Source organism: Canis lupus, chromosome 17 (genome assembly GCF_011100685.1).
Source record: "Canis lupus familiaris isolate Mischka breed German Shepherd chromosome 17, alternate assembly UU_Cfam_GSD_1.0, whole genome shotgun sequence".
Lineage (NCBI taxonomy): Eukaryota > Metazoa > Chordata > Mammalia > Carnivora > Canidae > Canis > Canis lupus.
In genome coordinates this window covers 15232304-15256537 of record NC_049238.1, presented here as the reverse complement: position 1 = coordinate 15256537, position 24234 = coordinate 15232304, and the positions used below count along the sequence as shown (strand labels likewise).

The following is a 24234-nucleotide window of genomic DNA, read 5'->3' as shown; positions in this document are numbered from 1 at the left end:
TGGTTGCATCTACCAGTGGCGTGATCTCCCTCACAGGGCGTCCTGAGGGCTCAATAAGGCATCAGGTGGACGGCATTTGTTCTGTTGCTGCCTTGTGGGAAGTAACAGGCGCTGTGGTTAAACCAGTGACGGCATCACGGGCTGGCAAGGCGTCAGGAGCTCCAGCATGGACATGACCAGCTCATGTTCTCTCCCTCCGGACCCAGTCTCCCCATCTCCTAGGACGTAGCCATAGGTGAGATCACCTCTCATACCTTCCAGAATTCTGAGGGGGCCGGGTGACCTGACCTGGCGATACCCAGGCCCAGGGGCTTTGATGATGCAGACCCGGGCCCTCACCGTCCTGGGAGGTGGTCCCTGCAACCTGAGGGTCAGGGAAGAAAGTCTACACCAGGCCCCAGGGGTCCCTAATGCAGAAGCAGCCAAGCCCCCTAGTGGGTCCAGCCTGGCTCCTCCGAAGCCACAGTGGAACCTGAGGCACGTGGGTTTGTTCAAGTTCAGCTCCTGGCTGGCTGTCCATAGTTCACAGAAGGAGGAAGAATTTTACAGATGGCTGTTCTCTATACCACGGGTTCTCAAGGCTATATGAAATATTTATATATTGTTCTCTTTTTAAAATTAGGATGTTTTACCAGATCAGATGTGCAACCACTGGAGCCTATTAGAGAGGACTTGTCTCCCGGTGTGAGAGGCACACAGTTGTCAGGCCTGAGTGCAGACACACAGCAGGGCTTCACTGTGTGCGGCAAAGCCTCATAATCGTTCTTTCCCAAGGTGGGCTTAGCTGTCCGTGGGATGTGCCCTTCAGTTGCTGCTCAGTGCAGGTTGGCAGCCCCCTCCCCAGCTGGGCTCCCACCCACAGGGCCAGGAGACTCATGCCTTACATTCTCATGACATCCCAGGACCGGGTGGTGGAGCAGGGGTTATCATCGTTCCCATTCTACAGGGGAGCACATGGCTCTGGAGAAAAGAGAGATGTGCACAAGGTCCCAGGGCTGGAGCTCCAGGCACCCCATGCTCCCCTGCCCCCCATCCCAACCCAGTTATGTGGCCCAGGGTAAGGGCAGAAGGGGATAGTGGGGGAGGTGAGGAGCTGGCCTCTCTGCACACTCTCGGTCCATGCCCAATGGTTAGCTCCTCTCGGCCCTGTCTTTCCAGCCCTCTTCCTCACCTGCACCCACAGACCCAGCAGGTTTCTCCCAGGAGCCAGAGGCTGCCCTCACCCCGCAGATGGCAGGCCCAGAGCCCGGACCTGGTGCTCAGCCAGGGTCTGCGGTAACTGGCTACGGGGCAGTGGAGAAGCCTACACCACCTCCGACCTCCGTTTTCCTCATTTGAAGACCAGGAGCACAAGTGCCTACCTTCAGGTAAAGAGATTTTTTAAAATTCCATCTCTTGATTCATGCCGGCAGCAGGATATGGGATAATTATTAATAATAGCTACTATCTACTATGTGCCTAGAATGTGCCAGGCCCCTCTCCCACCTGCCCTCTAATTTTAGGGACACAGGGTAGCATAGTGGTGGGAGCAGGAGCTTTGGGGTTATACCCCGCTTTACTTGCTCTGTGACTATGAACTGCTCAGAACTTGTTTTGTCATCTGTGAAATGGGGCTAATAGGTCTGACCTCGTAGGGCTATAGGGGGGATACATAGTGTGAGTAAAATACATTTTGCTATGGACACTTTGCAAGCACTCCATAAATGGTGGACATTACTCTTATATTCACAAAGCCCCTGAAAGGCAGGTGTAACCCCCTCCATTTTACAGATGAGCAAATCGAGGCCCTACACCATTACTTTGTACAGCTACCAAGTGGCCGAGCTGATTTGTAAACCCAGGTCTTTTGCTCTCGGAAGCCCATAGCCCTCCCCAGACCACTGCTGCTTCCTGTCTCACCCGTTCCAGTCACAAAGGACCATCTGGGTAGGACCTGGGTGGGGAGCTCTTCCAGGCTGGGGCTGCCCTAGCCACCCCTGAGGCTATTCCCAGGCATGGGAAAAGGTGGCCTCTCTGAAATGCCTGGGTGCTGGTGCCAAAGTCAATAACGATAGCCTGCCCTGCAGGAAACCATGGTCACCAGGATACAAACAAGTAGGAGGGGCAGCAGGTCACTTCAGCCCCAGCCAGCTCTGTGCCCCTCTGTGCCAGGGGGCAGGCTGGGGCTGGCACCTGGTGAATCTCAGACCTAGAAGGTAAGAGGATGCCCCTTCCCCAAATATGGATCATGTCCCCTGTCCCTTTCCTGCAGTTCTCCTAGAAAGCTGGCCAAGAAGGTGGCACCAGGCTATGCTGGGAAAGGTCCAAGGGTGTGCCTTGGGTCCCTGAGGAGCTCCTCTCACAGAACCCTGGGTCCCAAGCTTGCTACCACGCTAACAAGTTGAGGGTCTCATTCCCTCAACTCAATCTTGAGGCCTCTTCTGGGTCAGGGACTGAGACCCAGAGACCCCAGAACATAGCACTGGCCCTTGCAGAGCCCTCAGTTTTGTGTTAGGACAGATGTGCATTCCTAAGTAATATAGATGTCCGAGGGTAGTGCTCTAGGGTTGCAGAGGAAGGCTACTATTCGGGCTTCGGGAGTTAGAGAAGACAGCCTACAGGAGGAAACATCTGAATTGGGTCTTACCAAAGGAGTTGGCCGGGCTCAACAGGTGAGGGGTGTTCGACAAGTGCTGGGTGCACTCAGGAACCCACAGGTGCCATCCCATGTGCAGTGTCTGTGTGTGTATGGGAAAGCAGTGAGAGATGAGGCCAGAAGGACCACTGGGGCCAGGAGAGGAGGACTTTGCATCCTAGGTCAAGGTAAAAGGGTACAGGTGGTGGTGTGCTGAGGTCAACGACTCCTGGCTTGTGAGTGCTGATTGGGCACGAGTTCAGTGACCTCACACTGTTAGCTTGAAATTGGCTGTGGTGGGAATATTGACACCATGGGAACCGGTAAGCGCTACAAATCAGAGCCAGTTGTTAAACACCACACACACACACACACACACACACACACACACACACACAAAGGGGAGATTTTGGTGGATTTAAAAGTAAGGGCATGGGATAATTAGCTTTGTTCCATGGAAGGATGCTCTGGCTGTTGCCGTGAGGAGGCTGGGTGGAAGGGGATGGGCTTGGGGCCTGGAGCTGGGCGTCGGGTGACCTCCCTGCAAGGGCGAGGGGCTGCCCACAAAGGCCTAGGTGGTGGCAGAGGGCAGGCCCGCTGTGTCGGCACAGCCTGGGGTGAGGGGTGTGGAGCTCCTTCAGCCTCTGCCGGAGCCTGAGAATCTGCAATAAAACCCTTAATGGGAAACACCTGGGTTCCGCTGGCTGTGCTGATAGCTGGGGATGGGAGGGCGAGGGATGAGGGTGAGTGTGGAGGACCTGGCTCCCCATCCCTTCCTCTCCCTTCCCTTCCTCCTACACCAGCTCTTGTAAGTCTTCCTCGGGGCTCCCTGGGCCTGTGCTGGTGAGGACAGCGGGTGGTAAGGGGTGCTCAGGATGGGTCACCGGGCACGGGCCCCTAGTGATCACTTGAGCCCAAGCGCTGGTTGTGTGGGTGCCTATCCCCTATGGGGGCTCCTAGCAAAGGTCACAGGTGTTGAAGCCACAACCAGGCTAGGTCCTGGGTCTCCCCTGTCTTCCCCACAGAGTCTTGGGGGTGGGTGGGGGTGGGGGTTGACTGGAGAGAGTGCAGGGGGGAGGAGGCCGATGCCCTCCCCATTTGTGCCCCCAACCACCTCCCTGAGATGCATGAAGGAGAGAGTACCTGAGACCCAAAACAGGAGACCGGGCTCATCCCAAAGCCCTCTGGAGCTTGGCATTGCCCGGCCTGGCCTTCAGATCAGAACTGACCCCTGAGCTTTAGTATCTGGAGACGTGGGCTGGGCTCTGGGCCCTGCACCCACCCTTCTCTTGAGGGAGGCACCAACAGGGCAGGACGCCCTGGGTGGGAAGGCACATCCAAGCACGCAGCATTTCCCCCGCCTTCTCAGGACAGCCCGGTGCTGGCCGGCAAGCAGCGGCGGGGCTCGCAGGCCCTGAGCCGGCTGGCTGAGCGCCCCGTGTCCTGGCTGGAGGAGCCGGGGTCCTGGCAGGTGCGCTGGAATTGGGGAGAAAGTTCTGGCTCCGAGAGGATGCCGCTTTGTGAACTGCGTTCCCACCTGTGGCGTAACCCCCAGTCCTTCTCCCTGCCCGAATTCCCACCCAGGGATGGGTGACCCCCAGCCCAGGGCCTCCAGGCATCAGGGGCACACGGACATCTCCGCGCATGTTGGGAACAGTCCGTCCCCTCTGGATGGATCCAGCTCTGCGGGCAGAGGCCTTGGTGCCTGGCCTCGGCCTTGATTGCAATTAGAGAGGGAGAGCCATCCTTGAAGCAGACGCAGCCCTTGCGCAGTGACTGGCGTGCAGGCGGGCCCTGTGGGCCTGGAGAGCCCCCCCCTCCACCCCCGCCACTGGGGCTGTGCACCCACCCACAGGCCGCCCAGCCCTTCCTAATGAATGGCCCAGAAGGATGGGAGGGACCTGCAGGGCAGGGAGGAGGGCCTTCTGTCGCAGAAATCCTCCCAAACTTCAAGGGCTGTGGGGTAGCGCCCCCTCGAAGCCCCGCTCCCACCATCCCCCCCCAACAGCTCTGCGCGGGCTGCCTCCAGGAGGCCAAGCCCCATGCTCCTTCTGGGCACCATGTGGGGAGGGAGGGAGGCCGCAGCATCTGGAGATGAAAGGCCTAGGCCAGCTGCGGCCCCAGCCACCCCTCGGGGGGGCTCCCCTCTGGGGCCATGGGGTCCCATCCAGCCCCTACCCCACCTCCAGACGCACAGGGTCACCATGTAGCCATAACAGCTCCCGGTAGTGGGGGCTGTGAGAGGCGTGGAAAGCCCACCCTGGGGCTCTTCAGGACAGGGAGCCCTTTTGGTGTGTCGTCTGGGGAAGAGGGGGAACGGAGCTGCGGCCTGCAGGCCCGGGAGGCGCTCCAGACCTGGGGCGCATTCCTTCCCTGGTGGGCTCCAAGGCTCTGCATGGGTGAGACCAGGTGGGGAAGCTGGGTCGCGTGCAGGTGACAGACGAGCTGAGCTCGGGCTGGGACCCGGAGCCACTGCTGCAAGGCTTCTCCGCAGCCAGCGGGCCAGGCAGCGCGGGCGGGGTTGGGGGGGCCCTCTGGCCCCTCGGATCCCTTAGGGCACGGCCGCCCCTCTACGCTTCTCCACCTATATGAATTTCTGGAGATCACAAAACAGGATTCTTAGGGTTCTTGGGACCATAGCCTTGAAACTGAGGTTCAGAGAAGGGGAGTGACTGGCTAATCAGAGGGGGAACCGAGACTTGCTGGGTCCCCTTGCTCCCAGCTCTTTGGGCTGTTCAGGTGGTCGTCGGGGACCCCATCTGCTTGGACTGCACACCCCTGGGAACCTGTGTTCCCACCGGAGGAGAATGTCTCTCTGGAGAAGCAGAAGCAGAAGGGCCTTCCCCCCATGACTGTAGCTGTCACATGAGGCCACTCTTTTCCTTTGTCCCCAGTTATTGACTCACGGAATAGCAGTTAGTTCCTCGAAGAGAAAGGAGCCATGGCCACTGATGGGCGGGAAGTTGTTGAGAGTCCCCTGGGCAGGTCGTTTGCTAAGACCAGGCCCCGAGTTCAAGCAGCCTGAAAGAAGCCAGGCTCCTACCTGCGAAGTTGGGGTCGGGGCTGGTCCCCACAGGCAGGAATTCCTGAGGAGGGGGAGGTTGGGGGGTCAGGTGGGGAGGGGGCAGAGGGGCTGCAGCTGGGGCTTCGGCCCATCACTGAGTTCCCATGGAGTACCTACGGGATGCCCAGCCCCAGCTCCCCAGGGAACAGGCCATCAGAGGACCGCATGGTCCTGCTGGGGAGTCACCGGGCAGACTCAAGCACTTGGCACCATGAGTTGACTCTAGGCCCTTCAGGAGTAAGGGAAGGAGGGAGAGCCTGCTCAGGGCTGTGGGTGTTGGGGCGGGGGGGCTCTCGGTCTGGCCTAGAAGGACAGGGGGGTTTCTGATTGGGAGAGGTCTAAAGATAAGAAAAAATAAGGAGCTAAGAAACCAAGTCTGGCAACGGAAGTAATTTGGTGGGGGGCTCCAGCATTTTTGGGTGTTGCTGAGGCAGGTGCTCATTCTCCAGGAGCCTTTTCCTTGTAGCGGGTGCTGCAGTGGCCAAAGCAGGCCACCCTGCCGTGGGCATGATGATGGTGCAGGGGACTCTGACTCCCACCCAGCACTCCCTCCTTGGTTGGGGAAGACTTTCTGTGAGGGTTCAAGAAGAAGGGGTTAGCTTGGTGGGTGCCCCCAGGCAGGGAGCTCAGATGGCAGGATGTGTCCCCCACCAATCCAGTGCCACCTCCTGGTGTGTGTGGGGGTAGCTTCTCTGTCGCCTTCTGGATGCTCCCTTTGGCCTGTCCAGGAAAGCCTTCCCTCTTACCTGCTGCCTCTCCCCTCAATGCCACCTGTACCATGGCGGGGGTGGGGGGGCACCTGGAGGAAGGATCAGGAGTTGGGGCCACACACCAATGGAGCCAGTCTCCGAGGGAACAAGAGTCCCAGGATGGACCCTGTGGCTTCTCCGCCCTTTCCCTCCTCCTCATCCCACACACTTTTCTGGCCTCTGCTTCCCCTAGTTACTTTCTCAGCAGCAGCACTCACAGGGGTGGGCTTCCAGGAGGAGGTGTCACTGAGCTGGATCCTGGAGTGCTAGGAGGATCCTTCTGTAACTCTAGAATCTTCCAGCACTTTCTAGGAGACTTCCAGGGGAGGGCTGAGGCTGTGAATGGAAGCAGCTCTGCCGTTCATCACCCACCCTTCCTGTGACCCACAGATTCTCCTCGAGCACAAGGAGAGTGGGGTGTGGGTTTGAGTAGTGGGGACAGGGCAGGGCTAGACTGAGGATTTCTCAGTCTGTGGGACAGAATTTTGTCTGTCGTTTCCTCCTGGTGGGATCTGCAGGTCCGGCCTGCGGCTGGGGGACACAGCAGGAGGATGTAGAACCCAGAGGGACGGAGAGACAGGGATGGGCTCAGGGAGAGAAGGGGGTGAGGCCGTCCCTCCTCATTGCCTCTGCCATCCTGAATGCAGGAGCATCCCCAGCTCTCACCCCAGTGTCTCAGGCTCTTTGCCAGACGCCCAATCTTTTCAGCTTTTTGCCGGAGCTCCTGGGGATTTTACTTTGGTGCTGTCCACCGCAAAGGGGTCTTGTCCCTGCGCTGTCGTGGGGCTGTGCAGAGAGCTGGCGCTTTCCCTAGGTGCACTGACCGGAGGGATGGCCGGACGCCACCTACTCGTGACAGTTACAATACCCGGCCCCTCCCCGACCCTGCCACCGAGACTGATGACTTCCTGAAAAGGGGTTAAACGGGCGATTTGTGACATGGAACATTTGATGTGACCCGAGAACTTCCTGTTCAAATGACCCGGGGCTCCTCACCTCTGAAAGTGTCCCGTGCAGTCAGAAGGAGCCCGGGGGTCACAGTTTCCTAAGCGGAGCTGTCTGCAGGCGGTGCCTCCTCTGGGCAGCGTCCAGGCTTGCCTGCTCCGTGGGCTCATCTGACTTTCTGCCACAGAGGCTCTTGGTGACCTTGAGGCTCAGGAAATCGACAGGGAAATCCCAACAGGAAGCAGATCTTCCCACCAGAAGTGTGTCTCCGACACCCCTCGCCCTCCCAGGGCACTTAGGAAAACGGATCCCAAACTGAGCCTTGGGAGCGGGTGCCAGACCCGCTCAAGGCTCCCAGGCGTCCAACTGCCCAGGGCTCCTACTCGGGGCTCCTTGGAGGCCTCGGCAGGCTTGCAAGAAGGCCTGATCAAGTCCACGCTCTGTAGGGCCCCCCGTGTCACCCTCCCTTACATGAGCTGGACCAGGAGGGACGTTTACCCTCGTCACACCAAGGAGTCTTTGAGAGGCCTTGATCAGGGGGGCTGACGCTCGTCATCAAGGCTCCCGTTCCACACCGTCTCGTGTGAGCTGGCATGTCCCTGCCTCGTGTTAAGACCAAGTCTCTAGCAATCGGTTTCCATGGAGACTTGCCTCCCTCCAATTCTGCAACTCGCTGGCTATGCTGCTATGTGATGTGGAACCCCCAGACGGAATCTGAGCCCAGGGGCTGTGGTCTGTGGGGGCACACCTTGGTGTTCTGGGAAATTTTGTGGTGGGAAACCTGCTTCCTGCATGAAGCCTGAGCCGAAAATGGTTTGGCAGAAACAAAGATGCACGAACTTGTTTGTATCACCTCATTCCTTTCCTGACCCCCGCGACTGAGCTGCAGTTTAATTACTTCATGCCCACTAAGGTGGAGGCTCAGCAACTGAGTACCTCATGGATCTTCTGGAACGCTCAAGTCCTCTCCAGTCTCTAGTATATCAGAGAAGACTGATCCAGAAAGCAGTGCTCAGCCAACTAACACCCTATGCTCTGCACAGGCCAGCGTGGGAGCAATTGCTGGGTCCAGGCGTGATGACCCAGCCAGGAAGGCTCTCTGGGAAAAAAAGGGCCTTCCTGAGTGTTCCAAAGTTTCGGTATCACCTGGTGAGTCAGAGCAAGGGGCTATTCTATGGGCCCCGTCTCAGCTACCTAAGGCTGAGGTCCACATAGCTGTTCCTGGAGCTACATGGCCATCTGAACTTGACCAACCAGTTGGTCAGATCTGGGTTGCCTAAAGCATTAGCTGTCTGCCCGCTGGGCTGCCTGTGGAGCAATGTGTCTGAATCAGGCCTCGACTAGACACTAATGAATACCAGACCTGTGGACTGGGGCTGAGGTGGTGGGGGTGGGGGGCTTGAAGGCAGGCCAGCCTCACAGGAGAAGATGTGGTAATTCATCGTGGGCAAATGGAGAGAAGCATTGTGCAAACTGCCGCCCTCTCAAAGGCAGTGAATCTGAGATAAGACTCTAACTGTCCAGGGTTCTGTGGGGGAGAGAGAGCAGAGAAAACTGAGTGCCCATCCCAGGAGAAGGTCAGACGTGACTGTGGCCAGAATGATGAAGAGGCAAAGCCAGAGTATGCTTGATTTCCTGGGAGAAGGAAAACTGAACAGTGATTCAGCTGAGAAATATTTAATCAAGTGTTTGTGGAGGGACAACGTCATCAGAAGGCAGTGCAGTTATGAAGGAGATGGAGCCTTGGAGAGGTCTGAAGGAGGTACCCCTCCCTTTGGCCCCTACATGTGCCAACACCGGGACCCACTCTGGAGGAAAGCCTGGAGGTGACCTCCTGCCTCCTACAAGCCACGAGGATGGGTGCTTAAAAGGAAGATTTACACCAAATATATCACAAATTGAGGGGCCTCGTCGTGTTCAGCATCCCTGGCCGATCTCTTATTGATATCACTGGCTGGTGGCTCCAGCTTTAACCCCTCCCATGGCCCCTTGGGAATGCAGTCCTTCTGGGCCTCTCTTGAGGGCCCCAGCATGCCCCATCGCTCCTCCCTGCTAAGTTCATGGATCTGAGAGCCTTCTCCTAGCATCGAAAGGGCCAGCAACCATTTATGCATTGACTCCCAGGCTATTCGCAACATGGTGGCTCATCTGGGACAACAGAGTGGGTTGTAGCTGAAAGTTGGGTGGAAAATCAGGACTGCAGGCGGCCTGAGTACACCTGTGCATCCAGCCACACAGATGTCCTGCAGGCACAACAGTTCAAACTCATCGTTTCCATTCCAAATGCCTGCCTCTCCCCTGGGTCCTCTCCTTCTGGGTACCTCCTGGGTATCCTGAGCATCTCCATCTTCCCCTCACAGTCCCATTGCTTCATCTTCCTTCATCAAAATGGCAATGGTCTCCTACTGGTATCTCTCCAGTCTCTCTCTTTTTGAGTCAATCAGCCAGGTTGCACTCAAGTTCAGATAAACAGAAGAATTTGCACACATGTGAGCAAGGAGGTAGGAAAACATTGAGAACTAGTGAGGTCAGCCAGGCCTAGTGCCCAGTGGCTTTTCCTCAGGGGTGCAGCCAGCTTGTAGACAGACACCCTGCAGGGAGTTAATGCCTGGAACCTTGGTCTCCTTTCTTTTCCCCCACCTCCTGCTGGGGCTCCCTGTTGGCTGAATCTGCCTAGCAGGAGGAAGGTGGAGGAGCTGGCTGATACTGTCCACAAAGGTGGATCTTCCCAGCCCAAGGCAGCAGGTGTGTGTGGGGGGATCTAGAGGGCAAATGGAACATATTCACAACTACGCAGATCCATTCTTCACATGGCCACCAGCAGGATGTCTCCAAAACCCATATCTGAATTAAATTCCCACCTAAAATCTTGAGAATAACCAAAACAATTGTATGAGTTAATAAGAGCCACCCCTTCACCCCCTACCCCATCTGGCTTCCTTCATAGGACTTTCAAGATCAGTGCCATGTGTTCCATTTTACAGCCGAAGCAACTGAAGCTCAGAGAAGCAAACACCTGGGTCTCACAGCCAGGGCCTGGTGACACTGGAACCTGAGCCTGTGGGTGACTCTGCTGAGGCAGTACCTCCTCTTGGGGCCCTCGAGTCACCCCAGGGGAGGCTCCAGCTCCCTCTGATCTTGGCCCAACCTCACTCCTCACTCCCGAGACTCCTGGGCTCTAGCCAATCTGCGTAACTAGCTCCCTGAAGCCTCCGATTGCTCTCACCTCTGTGAGCCTTTACGGTAGAGGTTGGCAAACTGTGGCCCATGGCCAAATCACTCCACTCATGTCTGTTTTTGTATAGCTTGTAAGGTGAAAACACTTTTAACCTCTTAAACGATCGAAAAATTTAAAAGAATAATATTTTGTGACATGTGAAAATTGTGCGATGTTTCAATGTCCATAAATAAAGTTTTATTGGCACACAGCCATGCCCATTTGTTCACACACCGTCTGTGGCTGCGTTAGAACTGAGTTGTTGTGACAGAAAAAGCATGGCCTGCAAAGCCTCAAATATTTACCAGCTGACCCTTTACAAGTCAAGTTTGCCGGCTCCTGCTTTGGGGTGTTGCTTTCTGTCTTTATTGTGTTTGTGTGTGTTTATATTTTACCTGTAACACATAAATATGTGCTCATTATGGGAGATTCAGACCAGACAGGGGTATGGGGGTCCCCATCTCCTCCCTGGGGTTGTTGATACTATTTCTTCTGTCCGGGTTGCCCATGCTGCTTCTCAGACAGACTCCCATTCACACTCCAGGCCCAGCTCTGCCACCATCTCATTTAGGAAGCTGTCCCTGGTCATCCCTTTCTCTTCTAGGCTACATCAGAGGTGGCATACCATGGCAGCTAAGAGCGCAGTGCCCTAAGGTTAAAATCCTTAGGTGGTCCTGCTACTCACCTCCTTGGGCCACTTACTCAATTTCTCTGCTTCTCCCTCATCAGCTGCAGTGGGGGTCATACCCTGCTGTGAAGCTCATGGGTTAAAAACAAGTAACTCCATGGGACCTGCTTAGAACAGGGCCTGGTATACAGAAGGTGCTGCTTAGAAGCCAGAGCAGCTGGGACAGGCCTCCTTCATGGAAATTCTGACCCGTTCTGTACCATGTGTGCATGTGCCTGTCTCCCCCACGGAGTCACATGCTCCTGAGGGCAGTGAGCATATTCTATTCTCTTCACTGAAAAGTTTTCAGGAAGCCTCGGGTCACAGGGTCCCTGGATTGTGAGGAGAGGCCAGGCAGCCCACCCAGGCCCAGGCCTTCCTTAGTGCCCCCACCCCTGGGCGGCTACAGCTGTAGGAAGTGGGGGGAGGCAGTTCTCTGAGGAGGACCCGAAAGGCTGGCTGACCCCTCAGGTGAGCTAAGACACCTCATTGGCCCAACAGGGACTGGCCTTCCTGGAATATTGAGGAAGGGGAGAGGGAGTGGGGGGAGGATCAGCCCTGTCCGTGGCACCCCTCACCCCTCTCCGAGCTTCAGAGAAATTCTCATTCACTTCCCCACCCCGCCTCCCACCCACACAGCTCAACCCTCCCTGGACTTTTGAAACAGTGAAGCCAGACCAGAAATGGGCACAGACTTCATGCAGGACAAAGGACTCACATGATCTATGCAGGCAACAAATAGGCCCAGCCTCAGGTGAGGCTGGGTGTGAGGGTGTGGGCACGGCAGTGCATCTGGAGGCAGATTTGGCTCAGTCTGAATGTAGGTTCACTACCACCACTGCCCCAGGAGCCAGGGTGCTCGTGGGGAAGGGGCCCTGGGGGTGGTGTGTGGGTGGGTGCACCATGTCTGGAACATGCATGCGCCTGTGCTGCCTGGTGTAGCAAGGACAGGGGAGGAGGTGCGGAGGAGCTGACTGTGCGGCTCCATCCGCCCAGGGCCCTGAACAGGGGTGGGAGGGGCTGGGGGCCCTCAGGGTGAGCTCCTGCCTCCTCTAGTCCCATCTGGGTACGCTGGTCTGTGGCTGGAGTAGAGGGGACAGGCTCAGGTGATAGGATTTGGGAAACATCTTCAGCAAATGCTGATCCCACCGAGCCCTGGGGCCAGAGTCTGCTCCCGGGACATGCAGGAGCCTCCAGAAGAAGCCCCACAAGCTGGGGACCAGGGGTGCAGAATGTGGTGTGATCGCTTGCAGCCAGGCTGTCCCTTGCCCTCCCCAGGGCCGTTTCCCAGCTTCATGGAGGCTGCCTGGCCCTGCCCCCCTGGGTCGCCCCTGAGCCTGGCAGGCGGGTGCGGCAGCCGTTGTGCAAGGGGTGAGCTCACCCGCGGGCCCGTCCCGGCCTGCGCTGGCCTGCCCGTTGCAGTTAATCATTGTTCAAAGGCCCTGGCAGGCGAGCGGGCTGCGGAGGAAGACGTGATGGGCAGGGCTGCCCCTGCCAGGTCTCAGGCTCCTCCTTCAGGCCTGGGCTGGAGCTGGTCCCCAGGACCCCACAGTAAGCATCCACAGGTGGGCCTGAGACCACCGCTCCTACTTCTCCAGGAGGAACCCAGCAAATATGTCTAATCGCAGCAAACGTCCTTTCATTGATCTCTTTTAGTCAGAGGGCCTCGGAATGGTGTCGTGGCAAAACTAGAAGGGCAGGTACCAACTCCAAATGCCTTGGTTCGAACCACAGTGATGCCACTTACTGGCTGGGTGACTTTGGCCAAGCATCATCATCTCTCTGGGCCTGTTGCCTGGGCTCTGAAAAGGTGGTGGTGTTGCAAATAACGATGCTTTCCTCAAAGGACTGGGAGGATTAGGATCCATATAAAGTGCTCAGTATGCCGGTAACGCAGAAAGCGCAGGACCCTAAATCAATACTAAAGCACTCATCACCGGGCACGGCTAATCCCCAAGAGGAAGCCAAGAGGCCACCAGGCGCTGGGCCGGGCTGGTCGTGCACGTCGTGTAATCACGCCTCCCGCAGTCCTGTGAGTTGGGTACAACCGTCCTCATTTCTCAGACGAGGACATCCAGGCTTAGGGGAGTAAAGCGACTGCCCAGGGTCACACGGTGTAGGTGACAAAACCGGGATGCAAGCCCAGGGCCGTCTGTGCCCAGATCCCGAGTTCTCTCCACTACCCGCACTGCCAGGTTTGCAGATCAAAGATGCGTATCTGAACTTGCAAGGCAATTAACTTCTGCCCACACTCACTGACATCCTCTGCCCTTGGGGGCGGGGGTGCGGACGGGGCGAGGGGGTTCTGGACTGAGTTCTGTTGTGGGAAAGACGGGCAGCAACACCACCCGGCCTCAGCCCCGTCCCGGTGCTCAGAGAACCCCAGACGGATGAGTAAGATGCCCCATAGAATCCCAGTGACACTGTGGGCTGGGATCTGGGGGTTCTCAGAAGCCCCGACAGGCAGGGCTGGGGTGGTAGCTGGTAGGCAAAGGGCCTAGAAGCAGCATACCAGTTTGGGGGGTGTTTTGTTTTGTTACGTTATGTGTTTATTTGTCATGGTTTGGGGAAGGGGCGCTGCTGTGGGGATGATGGGAGGCCTAGAACTCCTTCTCCTTCCTGCCAGAAGCTTTCCCGTGGCGCAACTCCTGGCCATCATGGACTTGTGCCAGAAAGTCCTGCCAAACAGAAGAACACATGCCTCCAGGGGGATCTTGGCCTCCTGCAGGGACTCTTCTGTTTCAGAGATGCCCCTTGAAGGAGCTTGCCTTTGGCCAGCGGGAGCATTTGGGGGGCCCCATGGGAGCCAGCACATGTGGGATTAGCAGCTAGAAAAACTTTCATGTCAGACATGTACTTTGAGACCTTGGGAGGGAAAGGGCCACGAGGCCAACCAATGCAGCCCAGGGACCTCTGGCAGTGCCTGTGTGTGCACGTGTATGTGTGTGTGCACATGTGTTGGGGACCGGCTGGGGCAGCAATGGTTCTCCTCAGAAATGGTGACATTAGTGGAGTTCATCTTGTGACAGTTCTGGAAAGTTCTCTCTGGATGCTCCCACCTCCCTCGCTGTGCCCACCCCATTCCCCACTCACACGCTCAGTGCTCTCCACCCTCCCCACCTCTCTCCAGACAAATAGGCTTTCGGAATATGCTCTGAGAAGCGCACTTTCCCTGAGCCATTGAGGACTGAAAAGAAGGTTTCTGAGAGGCCCTCCCAGCCACTCACACTGCTCACTGACTGTTCCCCTGCCCCGAAATGCGTGGCCACCACTTACAACCAGGGAGCTTAGCCAGGGGCAGGAAGAGTGGCGCTCAGCTGCCGGGCTCCCTGGCTTTCTAGGACACTGAGGCAGCCTGTTCCTGCCTGGCTGCTGCTGGAGGCAGATGAAAGGACGCTGAAAACCAGTCTTGGCCACCATGACGAATTCCAGCCCCAGAGGCCACTCTCAGGCCACAGAGCTCTCCTGATGTTTACTGCCCTGCCTTGGAGGCCTGAGCACAAAGAGACAATTCCTGGCCACGGATGAATCCACAGATGTGGGTGTTGGGAGACACGTGTGAGACCCTGGTGGACGGGAAAATGTGTGATACGTGGTTCTGGTGCCAGGAAGGTACAGGGCTATTAGAAAGATATGAGAAAGACGGAAGGAAGTGGAAAGGTCCAGCCTCTGCCATCTATCCTCCCCACACACCACCAGCATTATCCTCCTAATCCCAGCCACCTTGGCCATTCCCCGATTCTCAGGTTCTTCGGTAAACATGGGTGTCCCTGGGGATTAGGTGGGGGGCTCTGAGTTTTCAGGTGACTGGATATGATAATGGAAGCAAAATTTCAGACCAGAGTCTGCCACAAGGACATATTTTTAATAGCAAGTAGGCACACAAACAGTCACTTGTCCACTGAGCTCTGGGCCTTCCCCCATTCTTTGTCCATAGATAGGCCAGCAAGCGTGCCCAGGAAACGTTCAGTGCCCCAAAGATAAGACTATGTTCTGTTGGCAGCACCAGCCCGCCTCCCAGTTGGATCAGGAGACAGATGCTTCTATTGGCGTTGAGGGGTGGTTGGGGCCCAGAGAGAGACTCGGAACCGAATGGGAACAGACCCAGAGCCCTCATCCGTGGGTGGTGTTCCAGTAAAGACATAGGTGCCTGTAGCATCTTTCCAGCTGAACACATTTCTTGAATATCACTTGTTTCACTACTGACAAATTATCTAGAACACCTTGCAGGCCAGCTAATGAATTTTGGAGAGCAGATTTAGACAACTGTTTGAGGCTCTTGCTGGCCACTCCCAGAGTGTGAATTCCTTTACGTGTTAACTAATCATCCCTAGAGCATAAATTACAGTGAACTCCTGCCCAAATATACCATCCCTCCTGTTCATGGATTTGTGCTTCAGCATAAATTATAGACAGTGTCAGTAGCCCAGGTCCCCCAGCCTCAGCACCACTGACATTTTGGCCTGAATAATGCTTTGTTGTGGTGGCTGTGCTGTGCACTGTAGCACTTAGCAGCATCCTTGGCCTCTACCCATGAGATGCAGTAGCATGCACCCCTACCCTACGTTGTTACAACTCAGATTGTCTCTAGATGCTGCCAACTGTTCCTTTGGGGCAAAATCCTTCCTGATGATTAAACTAGAGTGACTTTATTTATTTAGAAAGATTTTTGTTTATTTATTCATGAGAGACACACACAGAGAGAGGCAGAGACTTGGACAAAGGGAGAAGTAGGCTTCCAGCAGGGAGCCCGATGCGGGACTCCAGCCCTGGACCCTGAGTGGAAGGCAGGCACTCAACCACTGAGCCACCCAGGTGCCCCTAGAGGGACCATATTTATTGTCTAGTCTGGGACACTTTCTTTTTAGAATTTTTTTAAAAGTTTTTTTTTTATTTATTTGAGAGAGAGGGAGAGCAAGTGCAGGAGAGCCAGCATGAGTTGGGGGGAACAGCAGAGGGAGAGGGAGAAGCCGACTCCCCACTGAGCAAGGAGCCCACTGCAGGGCTTGAACCGAGGACCCACAGATAATGACCTGAGCCAACACAGACACTTAACCAACTGAGCCACTCAGGTGCCTCTCTTTTTAACCTTTTTATAGCAGAAAATTTCAAACAAATACTGGAATAGAGAGAGGGGTGTAATGAACCACACCAAACCTCCACAACTGTTAACTCAGCCAACCTTGAGTCATCTCTACTCCCGCCTACTCCCCGTGCCCATCCCACCCCTCGGATTATTTGGAAGCAAATCTCAGAGACAACATTCATCTATAAATATTGAAGTATCTAACTCTAAAGGATAAGAACTCTTTTTAAAAAAACAAAACCACAATTCTCCCAGCAGATCTTTAAAAATCAACAATTATTCCATATTATCATAAAATATCCAGTAAACAAAACCAGGACACTTTTGAGAGTATAACAGGGAGTTAATGGGGATAGCAGGCATAAATCGGGACTGTCCCGGAAACCCGGGACCGAGCCAGGCACCCTGGAACATTGGGTTTCCCTAAATAGAGCATTTCTAGTGCGCATGTCTGAGAAGTCACTCTCCAGCTCAAAAACCACCAAAGGCTCCCCAGGGCCGAAGCACAAAGTGCTGACTCAGACCCCTGAGACCCTGTGATAGGGTCCCACTCACTCTGTCTTATCCTCCCCTCATTCTTTGGCGACGGCTGCTGAGGTTATACGTGTGACCGACTCCCCCCAGAAGGGCAGCCCCGGCTCTCCGCTGCCCAAAGGCCTTGCTGCCACCCGGGACAGGGGCTGGGCCTGCGGGGAGGCACTGGGAGTGACCGGGGTGTGGTTCCTTTGCTCGCTTAAGGTCCAGCTGTCCCTTCCAGGCACCTGAATTTGAATGTTGGCAAGAGTAGAATGTGTGATGTTTTCCATAAAAAAGTTCTGGGCTAGAGGTGCCTGAATTGCTTTTTTGTCTCCTTTTCCTCTTCTCTCTTTAAAAACACATATTTAGCGCCTGCTCTGCCCTCCTGTCCCTGCTCAGCCGTGCCCAGTGAAGAGCTCGGAGCTGTGGCCCGGCCGGGAGGGCAGAGGGGGCTGCTGAGAGGGGTGCTGCTGTCCCCTCAGTGCAGATGGACAGACAGATGTGCAGAGTTCGGCTTGTTTGGCCACAGTCAGCCCTGCTGCTTTCTGGGAGGGGCTTCTCTGAGCCTGGGGCTCCCAGTGAAGGAATCTTGTCCTCTCGCACTAGACGGGGTGTGATCTCCTCTCTGGCAACCCGAGCTTCCCCAGCCAGGCTTGTGGGGTGCGACCCCATCTCCATGTGACTCTACAAATCTCCTGAAGGTTGAATTTGGGGGCTGCTGGCAGAGAGCAGCTCCGAAGAATGACAGCAAGCCATGCTGCTGGAGATGAAACTAATAAATAACCAGAAACCTCTTCCAGATCCTGCAAGGACTGCATCCCCCAACTCTGGCTCACCCCACATGCCCAGGACAGGCTGGACGCTGGTCCCATCACTAAGGTGCCTTCAAGATCACCCTGGCCTTGGTGCTTCCAAAACCCCACTCCTTGGCTTCTCCCCGGCTAGATGAGTCTCTGTCTACCCAGCTGGGAGGCCCTTTTGTCCAGATGCCCCCAGCCAGTCCACCTTAGTGCCCAGTGCCTGGCCCAGGCCTTGTGGTGACCTGGACCTGTGGCCGAGGTCACGTTTGCCTTGTCCTCCTAGTGGGCACCCTTCTGAGTCCTTTCCTACAAACACATCTTTGTGCATTTATTCCCTAAAAAAAGACTTATTGAGGACCCACTATGTGCCCAGCCCAAGAGTAGATTTGGGACACGTGTAAGCAATATACACCAAACCGCCACCCCGTGGACTCACACTGAGGTGGGCAGCACACCCAGGCCACCGAAATGAGTTTTCATATCGGGGTTGGGACCCCTCGTCTTCTTGGAAGCCCTGGGATTCTCATGAACACGATTTCTGTCTTTCCAGGTTTATAGACCAAGGGCCCTAAAGATAAATGCTGGCCCTAGTTGGGCCACAAAAAGTTGTGTTAACCCCTTACCCTGGGCAGTGGGTGTCTCCACACCTACATTTACACAAGAGATAGATCTGCCACATGGCTTTTCTCTGAGGAAAGGAGGCCCAGTTCAAGTTGACTTGTTCTTTCTGTTAGAGGGGACTCTGTGTGTGTGTGTGTGTGTGTGTGTGTGTGTGTGTGCACACGTGCATGCGTGCATGTGTGTTTGGCAGTGAGGATTTAGGCTTCTAGGGGCAGTCTGGTGAATTCTATGAGGGTTTTACATGGCTTCTGAAAGGGTTCTATGAAGCTTCTACATGGATTCCATTAAGCTCTCATAAGGACTTTACGTTCATCCACAAGAAGTGGACATGGATTCTATGAAGACTAAGAGATTTTAATGTGTCAAGCGCTGACGCCTTGAAGGAGGTGGTGGGTGAGCAGCAGGGCTTTGCACTCAGCTGTGCCCCACTTGCCACAAATGGGCTTTCACCTCCCCTTTCCCTATAAACTGTAGCGTTTTTCTTTTCCGCTGGTTTCCTTCTTTTGCTCTTTACACAGCCAATTTAACGAGACGAATTTAAAAACGAATAAAAGGAAAACCCCAGAGCAAACAGCACATGGTGAGCTTAGCCAAGGACATCCTCTAGACATCAAAGGCTCTGAGGCCATTGAAGATGCTGTGAAGCAAACACACAGTGCCCCCCGCCACCCCGCCGCCTGCCCCTCCTGAGGCCAGTCCGGGTGCTGAAGGCCAGTGGCTTCTGAACGGCAGACAGAGTGGAATTGCCTGTAGCCCCCAGCCAGCTCCCGTCCCCAGCATTAGATTTCTGACCCTCGAAGCTCTCGGTGATGAGGCCAGGTGGAGCGGTGCTCTTGCTGGCCCCACCCCAGCAGGGCCACAGTCACCAGCTGCTGCATGCTGGCACCTGGTCAGCTCCTTGCACGTCCCCACAAGCTCCATTCTCTGCCCCTGGGTGGTGGGGACAGCTGCAGACAAGCCTGGGGCCAGGTCCGGCCTGGGGTGGGGCCGGGCAGGAGGGGCAGTGGGGAGGACCTGGGCCTGGGGCTGGGCCCTGCTCTGGATCGCCGCTGGTCCCTCTCGGGCCCCCTCCAAGACCCACTCCTCCGCATGTGGCTCGGTTCCAGTGGGTTTGAGCACTGCTTTTCATTTCATCTGACTTGCTTCCAGGGCCAGCGCTGAAGCAGAGTTTTCTGCGACAATGGAAATATTTTGAGTCTGGACCATCCAGCACATAACCCCGGACCGAAGGTAGGGGCTGAGCGCTTGCAATGTGGCTCTTGTGCCTAAGGAATGGAATTTTGTTTTGCTTAATTTTAATTAATGTAAATGCAAATTTTCAAATGTGACTAGTAGCAACTGAATGGACAGTGCAATTCTTTTTTTTTTCTCTAAAGATTTATTTATATATTTGAAAGAAAGAGAGCACACACGCATGTGCGAGTGGGGGAGGGGCAGAAGGTGAGAATCCTCAAGGAGACTCTCTGCCAATCACAGAGCCCAAAGCCAGGCTCGATCCCCCGACCCATGAGATCATGACCCGAGCCAAAACCAAGAGTCCCACACGCAGCGGACTGAGCCACCCAGCAGCCCCCAGATGGACAGTGGCACTTGTGGGCAGGGCCTAGTTGGGTCCATCGCCTTCTTACACTGTCTTCCGTGGGCCTGTGATAGCCCCTCAGCCAGGCCAAAGCTGACCCCTGTTCTGCCCTCCTGGGCCGCTCTGGGCTACTGTTGGGCCTGAGGACCAGCTTCCCCCTCCCTGCCACCAGGAGTCGAATCACATTTCAAAGCAAGTCCACACCAGCCTTTGGGGACATTTCCTACCCTCCATAGAAAGCCAGCAGGAATCTGGCATCTCCGCCCCACAGTGATGCCACAGTGACCCCATGGAAGCCCTACAACACGCCCTGTCAGAGCCTGTAATATCTCTGTAGGAACTTTGTAGGGACCGTACTCGGCAGGGAGCATTTTCATGTACCCCACTGCAGGTGTTCCCTCCTCCGGGGATGAGCTGACTTGTGTTTCTCTGTGTGTCTCAGGCCTTCTGGGTTCTGGGGGTCACGCAAGGCCAAGTTCAATGTCACTTCCCCAGTGGAATGCTAGGTTTAACTCTCTCACTCTTTCCATCTTCACTTGCTCTCTGCATATCCCTTTCTTAAAACTTCTGTCAGTGTCCCCAGGCGGATGGATCTCTGCTCTGCCACCCCATGGGCACAAACCAGGCCCTTCCACCACTCCACACCGTTGCAGGGCTTCCGGGCAGCACAGAGTCACCCTGTCCCGCTGTGTGAGGTGTGCTGGAGAATGAGCTACGCCTCCTGGGTACTGTGGCTTTCTCTCCCAGCAGGCCCAGGAGCATCTGACTCGCCTGCTGGCCCCTTTGTCACCTGCTCCTTCGCCTTCTTCTGCTCCTGCCTCCCAAAGTGGCCGGACACTTGAGATACCACCCCAGGGTGGGATACCCCACACGGGTCCTCTCTCTTTCCAGTCTGTATCATGTTTTGTCACCTGGGCCATAAGGTGTCCAGGCTGCTGATGTCCAGGCTGACATAAAGTTTTTTCTTTCAGGAAAATAAAATGAAACAAAATTCTTTCCACTTGTTGTCTATAACCCTTATGTCCATACAGCTTCAAAAACTGGCCCAGGGGACCAGATGAGGTCCTGTCCCTCCATGGCATTATGTTTTCCCTACCCCTTAGCCAAACACTGCTTGCCCCAGAGGCTTCCCTTCTTCAGCACTATCACCTCCCCCAAATAAATAAAAGAAAATCTTTGGGCAAAACAACTCACCTTAAAGGATGCCCAGAGGACTGCCAAAGAAACTCACTGTCTCCCCAGAGAGTCTGTTCAGGGGGCCCTTCCCTTTCCATCCTGCATGTGTGGGATCCCCTTCCTTCCAAGCCTAAGTACAGTTCAGGGAACATGGCCAGAGCAGGATCTGTTGAAAGTGATGTGCTCAGTGCCACAGATTGTACCACACTTTTCCACGTATAAAGCTTCTATGTCTTCTGCTCACACGATTCTCCACAGCAAGGATGAGTGGGGGTTATTTATTACAATCACCCAGAAGGCTTTGCTACCCCCCTGCCCCTGCAGGATGGGGGTACACACATCCCTCCCTCGGGTGTGATTGGCAGTAAAGGAAGGCCAGGACCACCTTTCTACCCCTCGCTGTATCAAGGCCAAGAGGACCCTTGTTCAACGATGTGGCTACCTTGGGACCCTGGCCAGGCTGCTCCCAGGTAAAAGGAGACTCGTGGCTGCTTTGAGGGGCTTCTGGGTTCTAGTTCTCTCCTTTCAGGCCCCTGGAGGCTGTCCACATATGGAGCAGAAAGGGGACTCCTTTTCCTCCATGTGACGTCCTGGTTGACACAGCACCATAGTGGTACCCACATAGCAAGTTCTAGATGGAGGGTGACCACAAGCGAGGCCTTCCCCAGAATCCTGAGGTTGGAGCCCAAGAGAGGCCTCCAGGCTGCTGGGCAGGTGTGGAGACAGGAATCTGCTCCTGGCTGTGTGCTAGCTGCCCTGGCTGTGGTGGCTGTGCTGCAGGCCTGTGCAGTTCAGAATTGCTTAGCCTGATTTGGGGTCAGACGGTTCTGTGCACCAGAATTTACTGAGATAGTATTAATTTTTTTCAATTGAAGTATAATTGATGCACACTGATACATTCGTTTCAGGTGTACAACTTAGTGATCTGACGACTCTATGGATTATGCTGTGCTCACCAGTAGTGAGCTCCCGTCTGTCACCATACAGCGCTACCGTAATACCACTGGCTGTATTCCCTCAAGCCCTTCAAAGGCATTCCTCGTTTCTGCTAGCGTTTTTGAGCTCTAGCATTTCTTTTGGTAGAATTTCGTAGAGTTTCCACATCTCATACGTTGCCCATGCATGGTATCATGCATGGTATCTACTTTATTCATTAGAATCATTAGCATCTTAATTGTGGTTATTTTAAATTGCTGGTCTGATAACTCCAACATTCTAGCCATGTCTGTTCTGATGCTTGCTCTGTTTCCTCAAACTGTGTTTTTGTTTTTTTGCCTTTTAGTATGCCTTGTAATTTTTTTCTTGCTAGCTGTACATATGTATTTGGCAAAAGAAATTGCTGTAACTAGGTCTCTAGTGATGTGGTTGTGAGGTATGGAGTGAGGACAACATTCTATGGTCCTGTGATTGAGTCTTGGTCTCTCTGTGAGCCTATGCCTCTGGGTTGTGAACCTCACAAGTGTTTCTCTATTTTTCCTCCCCCCTTAGGTGGGACAAGATGGCTAGCCTGGGCTGAGTTGGGTATTTCCCTTCTGCGAGGTCAGCGAGGCTCTGAAGAAACCCCACCAGGTTAAGCTCGACTTAACTGATTTCCCCCAGGGCAGAGTTTGTTAAGAAGGGGCACTTGGGTGGCTCAGTCGGTAGGTGCCTGCCTTTGGTTCAGGTCATGATCCCAGGGTCTTGGCATCCAGCCCTGCATCAGGTTCCCGGGGTCTGTTTTTTCCTCTCCCTCTGCCCCTCCTCCCCACTTGTGTTCACTTTCTTTCTCAAATAAATAAAATCTAAAAAAACAAAAAACAATAAAACCTTTCAAAATGGTTCCTTTCCCATCTCCCTGCTGGAAGCAAGCTCGAGGGGAATTTTCCCTGTTTTTCACTGTGGGAACCTAGGAGCCCTTGGAGAGAAAACTCACAAAAGTGCCCCCTCCCCAGGACCAGGGCCCGTACGGCTTCTCCCTCAGCCTTGTCCTCACTGAGCCTGCAGCAAGCTGTCTGGTTTCCCTGCCCAGCACTAGCTCCCCGGGGGCTGGGGGGTGGTTCTGCCTCTGTGGCTGCAGTGCCTTCACCTGTCACTCTCTCTGCTTCTGGGGGCAGTGGTTTGGTCGGTGACCCACCTCTCTGAAGAATCTGAGAAGAGGTGTTGAGTTTTCAGTTTGTCCAGCTTGCTTGCTTGCTTTTTCTTTTTTTAAAAAATATTTATTTAAAAAGATTTTATTTATTCATTCATGAGACGCACACACAGAGAGGCAGAGACATAGGCAGAGGGAGAAGCGGGTCCATCCCAGGACCCCAAGGTCACGCCCTGAGCTGAAGGCAGATGCTCAACCGCCAAGCCACCCAGGGGCCCTCACAAGCTTTTATATATGTATACTTCCCCTCTGGGAAAATTGTCTCTAGGTTTCATCAGATACTCTGAGTCCTTTGTCATTGAGCCAGGTGGTCAGTAGAAGGAAGGCTTGACTTGCTAGCCATGGCTTCGAGTTCTCACCTGATTCCAAATTACTGTGTGACCCAGACAAGCCGCTTTATTGTAAGCCCCTCTCTAAAACAGGACAATAGCCCTTGTCTTGGGCAGTGAGTTAAACACATGTTCACAGTCATGTTCACACATTTTTTGACATGCTTCCCATCCAAAGGCTGAATCTTATTGTCCTCACTTCAATATAGGGAGGCTTTGATGACGTATGTGCCTCCAGTGAAAAGAGGCAGAAATGATACGGTGTGGCCCCAGATTCTAAGTCAGAAAAGGGGTTATGGTGTCTGCCCAGCTTTCTCTTGCCCACAACACGCACCCCAGGAGCCCGGAGTGCACGTAGAAGATCTGGCTACCCAGCAGCTGCCACTGGAGAGAGGTGTGTGTGAAGAGCCCCAGCTGTTCCTGCCCCCAGCTGTTGGCTCTTCTCAGGCCAGACCCAGGCATGTAAGTGGCCTCAGATGATGAGTAAACGCAGCCTTCGAGCTGATGCCAAGTGGAGCAGAGACAGGCTGGCCCTGCTCACATTCATAAGCAAAGTCAATGTGTTTTGGGGTGATTAGTTAGGCAGCATTAGATGATATCTCAACACCCTGCTTATCTTGGAGAGACGAGTAAGCATCACCTAGCACAATACCTTCCACACGGTAGGCACTGAGTGAAGCTAAATCCATGTGATCTGGACACTGGGCGGGTGTGAGCAACTCTTGGTCTTGTGGCAGGATGAT

The 24234-nt window shown here is 54.8% G+C and overlaps 1 long non-coding RNA gene across 2 annotated transcripts; it reads left to right on the top strand.

Annotated features, from left to right (window-relative positions):
* The first annotated feature begins 2129 nt into the window (after positions 1-2129).
* On the top strand, positions 2130-21494 carry LOC119869770. 2 transcript variants are annotated; one of them, XR_005371829.1, is made up of 3 exons: positions 2130-2195; positions 19429-19509; positions 21359-21494. It is a non-coding gene; the product is annotated as an uncharacterized LOC119869770 (long non-coding RNA). The 2 variants fall into 2 exon arrangements; XR_005371830.1 differs by lacking the exon at positions 2130-2195 and adding an exon at positions 19023-19168.
* The last annotated feature ends 2740 nt before the right edge of the window (positions 21495-24234 follow it).